Here is an 8,210-nt window from a genome sequence, read left to right as displayed (position 1 = left end):
AAAATCGCATAACAGCCGAGCATACACCCAGCAGCGCTGCTGATGCCTGAACGGTATGTGGAATGAAGTGGGCGGGCATCGGGAGGCCACTATGGCACGGGGCAAGCACTATGGGCAGTCTATCTGAAGTGTACCTGGCGTATAAGACGACCCCCCACTTGGAGGCATATTTTTCAGGGCCAAAAAATCGTCTTATACGCCGGCAAATACGGTATGCGCACAACATAAAAGCACTTAATTATATACAGCAAATCTTGATAGATATAAAGGGAGAAATTGACAGTAATACAATATAAAAAGCAGTCTTAAAAGGGAAATTTCATACCATTACAGGCTGATCTCAAGGAAGAAGAAAAATTTCAAATAAACAATCTAACTTGACACTTAAAGAAGCATGAAAAAGAACAATAAACAAAGGCCAAAGTGAGTAGAAGAAAGACAATAATAAATGTTTGAGCAGAAAAAAAATTGAGTCTAAAAACAATACAAAATATTATTGAAACCAAGTGTTGGTTCCTTAAAAAGATAAACAAGGTTAACAAATATTTAATGAGATTCATCAAGAAAAAAATGAGGGAGGAGGTCCCCCAAAATAAATCAGAAATAAAAGAGAAGTGACAACTGACACCACAGTTATACAAAGGATTATGAGAAAATTTTATAAACAACTATTTGCCAATAACTTGGACAATCTAAGTGAAATGAATAAATTCCCAGAAACATACAATCTTCTAAAAGGAGGAAGAATAAGAAAATCAGAGTAGACTGATAAAACTAATGACATTGAAGCAGTTATCAAAACCAAACAAAAATCCTGAACCAGACGGCTTCATAGGTGAATTTATCAAATATTTAAAGAACTAACACCTATTCTTCTCAGAACGCAAACAAGATTCCAAAAATATTAAAAATATTCCAAAAAATTCAAAATGAGAAAATACTCCAAAGCTTATTTTAGGAGGCCAACATTATTCTAATTTCAAAACCAGGTTATAGACACTACAAAGAAAGAAAATTATAGGCCAATAACCATGATGAACATAGATGCTAAAATCCTCAACAAAATATTAGCAAACTGGATCCAGCAAAATATTAAAAAGATGATACTCCATAATCAAGTGGGATTTATTCTGGGGATACAAGGTTGGTCCAATATTTGCAAATCAATGGGCATGATACACCACATAACCAAAATGAAAGATAAAAATTACATACATGAACAGATGTAGAAAAAGCATTTCATAAAAACCAACACCATTTATGATAGAAACTCTCAGCAAAGTGGGAATAAAGAAATCATATTTCAACATAAATCCACCCCAAAAAACAGAACTGATAACTTAGTTCAGTAAAGTAGCAGGATACAAAATAAATAAATATCCAGAAATCAGTTGCATTTTTATGTACCAATAATGATCAGAAAGGGAAACTGAAGGAAAAAAACAACAAAACAAAACACCTCTCTTACAATTGCATCAAAGCAAATAAAACAACTAGGAATAAATTTAACCAAGTAATAGACCTGTACTTCTAAAATTATAAGAAACTGAAAAAATAAATTGCAAAATATACCAAGGGCTGGCAGCATATATCGTGTTCATGGACAGGAAGGATTAACATTATTAAAATATCTGTATTAACCAAAGCAATCTATAGGTTCAATGTAAAACAGAGTGTCAAACTGCATCGGGAAGGCTGGGGAGGGTTCAGGGGCGGGAGGTAGGGGGGTAAGAGATCAACCAAAGGACTTGTATGCATGCATATAAGCATAACCAATGGACATAAGACACTGGGGAATAGGGGAGGCTAGGGGACTGTCTAGGGCGGGGGGAAAAAATGGACACATATGTAATACCCTTTGTAATAAAAAATAAAATTAAAAAAAAAGATACCAATGAAATATTTCACAGAATTCTAACAAATATTCCAAAAATTTATATGGAACCAGAAAAGATGCCCGAGTAGCCACAGCCATCTTGAGAAAGAGTAACAAATTTGGAGGTATCATACTACCTTATATTAAACTATACTACAAGCTATGGTACATTTACACCATGACATACTGCTGGGTCATATAACGAAGGATCTCTTACCTTTTGGAGCAGCATGGGTAAACCTGGAGAATATTATTCTAAGAGAAATAAGCCAGTCAGAGAAAAACAAATACCATATGATTTCACTTATATGGGGAACCTATTGAACAAAATAAACTAACAAATAGAAAAAGATTCAGGTACAGAGAACAGTATGTCAGCTGACAGAGAAACGGGGTAGGTTAGGTGGCTTGGTGAAAAAGATGAAGGGATTAAGCAAAAAACGAAAACAAAAAACACACAGATACAACAGTATGTTGTTTGCCAGAGGAAAATGGGGTGGGTGGAAGGTAGAAGAGGGTAAAGTGTGGATAAATGGTGACAGAAGGAGACTTGATTTTTTCATTGGGAACACCGAGTACAATATAGAGACAATGGTATATATAATTTTATTAAGCATTATTACCCCCCAAAATAGTAAAAATTTAAAAAGAAAATAGGTAAATAATTTCTTATAAGGCTTAATTCTCTCTGGATTTTTGTGTCCTCTGTATTAATATAAGAAATAATGCTGAAGCAAAGTTACTTCACAGGAGTGCTCTGTGGATAATATGAAACTATGCTTAAATGAATGGTTTACTGGTCACAAATCTCCAAAAATATCCGTTCTTCATATGACTGTGACCAGTAAGTCAGGCTTCTCTGTAACTTGTGACCTACAGTTCTGCATGAGCTGTGCTTCTTTTGGTCCCAATTTGGGTACAGGACTGACTGATAAATAAGTCCTTTACCCGCTTCCTCCCCACCAATTCTTCCTGCTACTGGGATTGCCCACTTCCCTTGCAACCCTACCAGTGCCCTCAACTCCAATCTCAGCACCACCTCAGGAGCAAACTGTGTCCTCTCTCAAGTGTGGAATTGTGGGGATCAGTTGCTCATTCTAGGCCAATGGAGACTGGGCTTGTATTCTAAAGGGCATAAACCAAGCACTTCCCCAACCAAGGGCAGCCTCAACATATATAAATGCAAGGAGGAATAAATTGTTTCTGTATTATTATTATTATTATTATCATTATTATTAGGAGAGTAAATTATTCAATGACACCAGTTGCCTTTTTAGAATGCCTATTCATGATAGAAATTACTTGACATTTACTTATTTTAGAAATGACCATGCTGGGAGCTCTTAGAGGGCTGTGGCTTGATTTGGGAGCTAGAGAGGGGGTTGGTGACAATGTTAGAATTTGAATGTTGAACTGAGTTGTTGGTGCGTCTGGCTGTCACATAATAGTCCCCAGTTGTCTGGAGTTATACAGCCTGAGGAAGAGCAGTCATCCCTCACATGTTCCAGCTCCACCCTCCCACAGCCCAGGATGGACACAAGAGGCAGCCAGACTCTCCATTTGGATAGAAAGGACTATCTGTGCTCCCTCACACGTCATGTACAGAGCATGTGGTGGTGTAAATGTATTGTGATGGACACACTGGAGTCCTCAAAAAAATGGAAGTTGGAACACACATAAAGATTTATAGACATCAGAAAGCAAGCAGGTATTTTTGTTGCCTTGGAACTGCTAGAATCTATCGCTATACTTCCATGTTGTTTCCATTGGGATGCTCCAAACACATTTGATAATCCAAGTCCTACCTAATTTCTAATATCCAGCTAAATTCCTTCCACTTCTGAAAAACTTCATATGACTCATTTGTTTCCAGTGACCTCTCTTAACTGAAAATTCTGGATATATCCCAAAACTTAAAACTTCAAGGTGTATCTTCATATATTGCTTATTTATTTTCTACTCGGGGCCCAGTGCATTAATTCGTGCACATTGAAAGGAACTGTGGGCTGAGACACTGTGGTAGGCACAGCGGTGGGTCGTGGCCCCTGGTCCCCTGTCTGCTGGCAACCCCACTCCTGCTGCTGCCACTCCCATGTGCGGATGGCACTGACCCTGCTCACACCCACTGACAGCACAGAGAAATTGGGGCCAGCACCAGTAGCAGGTGTGAGTAGGGCTGTCGCGCCATCACCGGGTACCAGTGGCGGCTGCTGCCCCAATTGCCCTTCAGGAGCAGGGGGAGATGGAGAAGCCCTCGGGGGAAATCAGGGCCAGCAGCCGTCACTCGCACCTGCTGATGGCACCAAGTGATTGGGACTGATGCCGGGCACCAGCAACAAGTGTGAGCGCCAGGTGGGACCATGGTGTGCGGGAGCAAAGAATTTTCAGAAACCACCAGAGGCTCACCCCAATGACAGCGACTGGCACACCACCTTGGTCTGGCGCCCCCACTCACCTGCTCCACAATCCCACCACAGCCAACGCCCACCATGTTCCACACCACTCCCTGGTGGTCAACGCACATCATACCAACTGGTTCTTCAGTTTCTCCGTTGTTCCGGTTGTTCCGCCTTTCAGTCTATTTGCATATTAGCCTTTTATTATATAGGATGAGTTTTAACTACAAAAACTAAATCATCCGTGAAACACTTGAATGTAACTCCCACAACACACATCATTTCTCAAAATGTTCTATGAAAACCTGAGAGTTTCTAAGGCCAGCTCAGTAGGGCTACAGCCACCATTGTCAAATAACTGTACAAACTCCATAAACTTCCACCAAACAGAACCCAGTAGGTCACAATAGAATTGATGTAGAAGCTGATAAGACAATACAGTTACCTTTTATTAAGCCAGTCATTCAACGTTTTGTAAAAATGTAAAACAATGCAATTCACCTCACTAATTATTTTTGTTATCAAATGCATACCTATTTTTAATTGTTATTTATATAAACATATATTAGGATCACTATTTTTATTTTAAGTGCATTGATAAACAATTTTTTTATTTTTAAATATAGTTTTATTGATTTCAAAGAGGAAAGGAGAGGGAGAGAGAGATAGAAACATCAATGATGAGAGAGAATCATTGATCAGCTGCCTCCTGCATGTGCCACATGGAGCATCGAGCCCATAACCCGGGCATGTGCCTTTGACTGGAATTGGACCTGGGACCTTTTAGTCTGAAGGCTGACATTCTATCCACTGAGCAAAACCAGCTAGGGTGATAAATAGATCTTTTTAAAGTCTTAGTTTTATTTTGCAATATTATAAATATCAACAGTTATAATCCACATACACAAAAGCTCTCTGACGACTTTTAAGAACATAAAAAGGGTCCAGAGATCAAATGTTTGAGAACGTCTATACTAATTCACTGCAACACTTTCTTTCCATCTGACAGTGGGGCAGATCTGCAAATAACATGATATACAGAGAAATCCGAGTTCATAACCAGACTGAGTATGGGGCAAAGGAGGTGTGGGTTTGGAGCATCAGACTTTTGATGTGGAGAATGGGGACGTCTTGCTGCTGTTTAAGACTGATGTGAGGAGTGTCCAATTATTGTAAAAAGAAGAGCCGAGTCAAGGACAGCAAGCTGGGTTCCGTGAGCTGTGTTCCCTCTCCCTTCTGAGCCCTTCACCACCATGCTCCCCAGTTCTTCCATACGCCTCCAAAATACTGACAAATAACTACTTCTTTAAAAATATACTATACACTGCTCATTTGTTAATGCTGAAGTTAGCAGAGAAAATTCATGATCTGTGCCACTGCTTTCTGTACACAGACAAATGCGTATCTAAATGCTCCTTCTGAGTGTTTGTTTGTTTTTGTATCCTCTCGAACATACATATCCATTTCAACTAATGAGATTACCCATTGTATCTACTACCTACTCATATTTTTCTTGATGACATAAAGCTATCATCCCCTGAATACGTTTATCCCCCTTTAAATCTTTGCTTGACCTTCACTCTTACATATTCATATAATTTATTTTCTTTTCACTTTCAAACAATTTCCCAAATTCCAGTATAATACTATAATAATGTCTAACTAAAGAACTGAATTTTACATCACAGAGCTAATATCTGTAACTCCCCAGTTATTTGATCTTGAATAGTCTCTCTAGCTTTCTGTGACTCAAATATTTGACTCATATTATTGTGATAATATCCAATTTTTCATATCCTATAGAAAGTACTAGCAATCAAGCAATATGTATATCAGTATCATTCTACCACATTATTTCTATTTATTGTTCTCAAGCTATATTTCCTTTGTTTCTATAATTGAAACATTCATTCTTTCACCCAGTAAGTTTTTAATGAATTGCTGACTATGGTTCAACCATTACTTGGGGAATTGTGGAAATAGGTTAAGTACAATACAACTTCATGGATCTCCTTGAACAGAGAATCATACAATTATTTCATAAAACAAACATATGAGCAGAATATATTGCCCAGGAAAGGCTAGTGTCTGCTATAGTTAAGCTAAATCTCAGTGGCTTAATCTTATGTGGTAGTTGTATCCAAAGATGAACGACAGTAACACCTCCCTTCTGTGTATGTCCATGGTGAACCTCCCATCAAGGTGTGGTCGTCTCAGCCCTTGCATTTGGCTGGATTTATGACTTGCTGTGACCAACAGCAAGCACTGGTTTCAGACATAGTTCTTAAGAGGCCTGGCAGCCTCTTGCCCTCTGAGCCACAGCCACTGTGCTGTCAGGAGGGACACTTAATTCTTTTGGAGAAAGTCCCTGGAGAAGATATAAATTGCTGTTAAGTTACTACATTTTGGCTTGGATTTTGTTATTGAGCAAGAGATAACTGAAACGGGGCCAGGTTTATCCTCACACATGCTGCCGGCCCACCACAGGTTGGCCAGGAAGTTCTGCTCCATAGAGTCAGTAGGAAACCCAGATCAACAGAAGTGACCACTTGTGGTAGCTCCCCTTTCACAACAATGCCTTCTGGCCTGCAGCAGGTGCGTAAATGTGTTTCTGTGCTGGAATTGGATCCTTCGCTCCTGCTCCCCAGCCCTTACTTAAACCGCGTGATATGGCTTTGATGCCTGCACATGTGTGGAACTGTTATCTCCCCACATGCCCCGAGGGAAGAGAACGCTAGGGTGAGCACTAGAATTGTCTGTGACACAGAGCCTCACAACATAATGTGCAAAGTGCTCAACTAAATAAAAATGTGTTCTACTCTGGGTGAGTCAAGAAGGCTGCTTAGGTGAGCTAAGAACTGAACTTCCTGTGACAGGACAGATGGGAGCAGGCCAACAGAGAAAGGACAGGGGCATGGCAGTCGGAGAGAGCAGCCCTGTGGCAGTTTAGGGAGGCATGCCGGAGTGTGGCTTTCTCTGACAATGGTAAGAAATGCACGTGGTTGGAACATAAAGTAATTGTACAGGTGAATTTTAACACACAGTGCAAGGTTTTGAAGAACCTCATATCTCATATACAATGCTGCTCGGTTCCATTCGTAAGCACCACTGACTCCTGTGAAAGAATTTAAGAGAGAAACAATCAGGGCATTTTAAGAAAAAACTATGCATAGTTTAGAATGAGGAAATGGCAGAAATAAATATGAGGATAGTACAATAATTTAGGTGAGATGATAGAGAATTGATGTGAAGGACAGATTTAAAAGGCAATTCCAAATTGATATATATATGTATCAATTATCCTATATAATAAAAGAGAAACACGGTAATTGGCGTACGACGATACCCTTTTCATTGGCTAATCAGGTCTATATGCAAATTAACTGCCAACTCAGATGGCAGTTAATTGGCAACAAAATGGCGGTTAATTTGCATATGTAGGCACAATGCAGGGAGGCGATAGGGAAAGCAGGAAGAAGCCCCCTGCCACTGACAGTGATTGGAAACCCAGGGGAGCGCTAAGAGCCCCCAGGGCCGCCTTTGCCCTGCCCTCCAGCCATGAGCGGAGAATCAGGCGCCTTTGCCGCCCTGGCCAGTGATAGCAGGAAGTAGGGGTGGAGCCAGCGATGGGAGCTGGGCAGGGTCGAAGCTGGCAGTCCCGGGAGCTAGGGGTCCCTTGCCTGGGCCTAAAGCGGGGCCCACGATCGCGGGCCGCTGCCGCTGCCTGTCACCGCTGCCCGGGCAGGACGCCTCGGCCAGAGGTGTTAGGCCTGGGCAGGGGCAGCGTGGGAGATTGCGGGGAGCTGGGGGTCCCCTGCCTAGGCCTAATGACTGGGCCAGAGGCCTTAGGCCTGGGCAAGGGACCGATTGGTATTCAGCGATCGGATGGTGATGAGGGTCAACTCCTATGGCCGAGGCATCAGGCCTGGGCGGAGGGA

At 41.0% G+C, this 8,210-nt stretch overlaps 1 long non-coding RNA gene across 1 annotated transcript in view; it reads right to left on the bottom strand.

Annotated features, from left to right (window-relative positions):
- Nucleotides 1-1,913: 1,913 nt before the first annotated feature.
- The window catches only part of LOC107182702, an 18,888-nt gene continuing 12,591 nt past the window's right edge, over nt 1,914-8,210 (bottom strand). Inside the window, exon 3 of the long non-coding RNA XR_001513413.1 lies at nt 1,914-2,009. This is a non-coding gene — a long non-coding RNA (uncharacterized LOC107182702). The remainder of the gene's footprint in view (nt 2,010-8,210) is intronic.

Source organism: Myotis davidii, unplaced genomic scaffold (assembly GCF_000327345.1).
Source record: "Myotis davidii unplaced genomic scaffold, ASM32734v1 scaffold296, whole genome shotgun sequence".
In the NCBI taxonomy this organism is placed as follows: domain Eukaryota; kingdom Metazoa; phylum Chordata; class Mammalia; order Chiroptera; family Vespertilionidae; genus Myotis; species Myotis davidii.
Note: the sequence above shows the minus strand (reverse complement) of the source record. Positions and strands in the feature narration are given on the sequence as shown.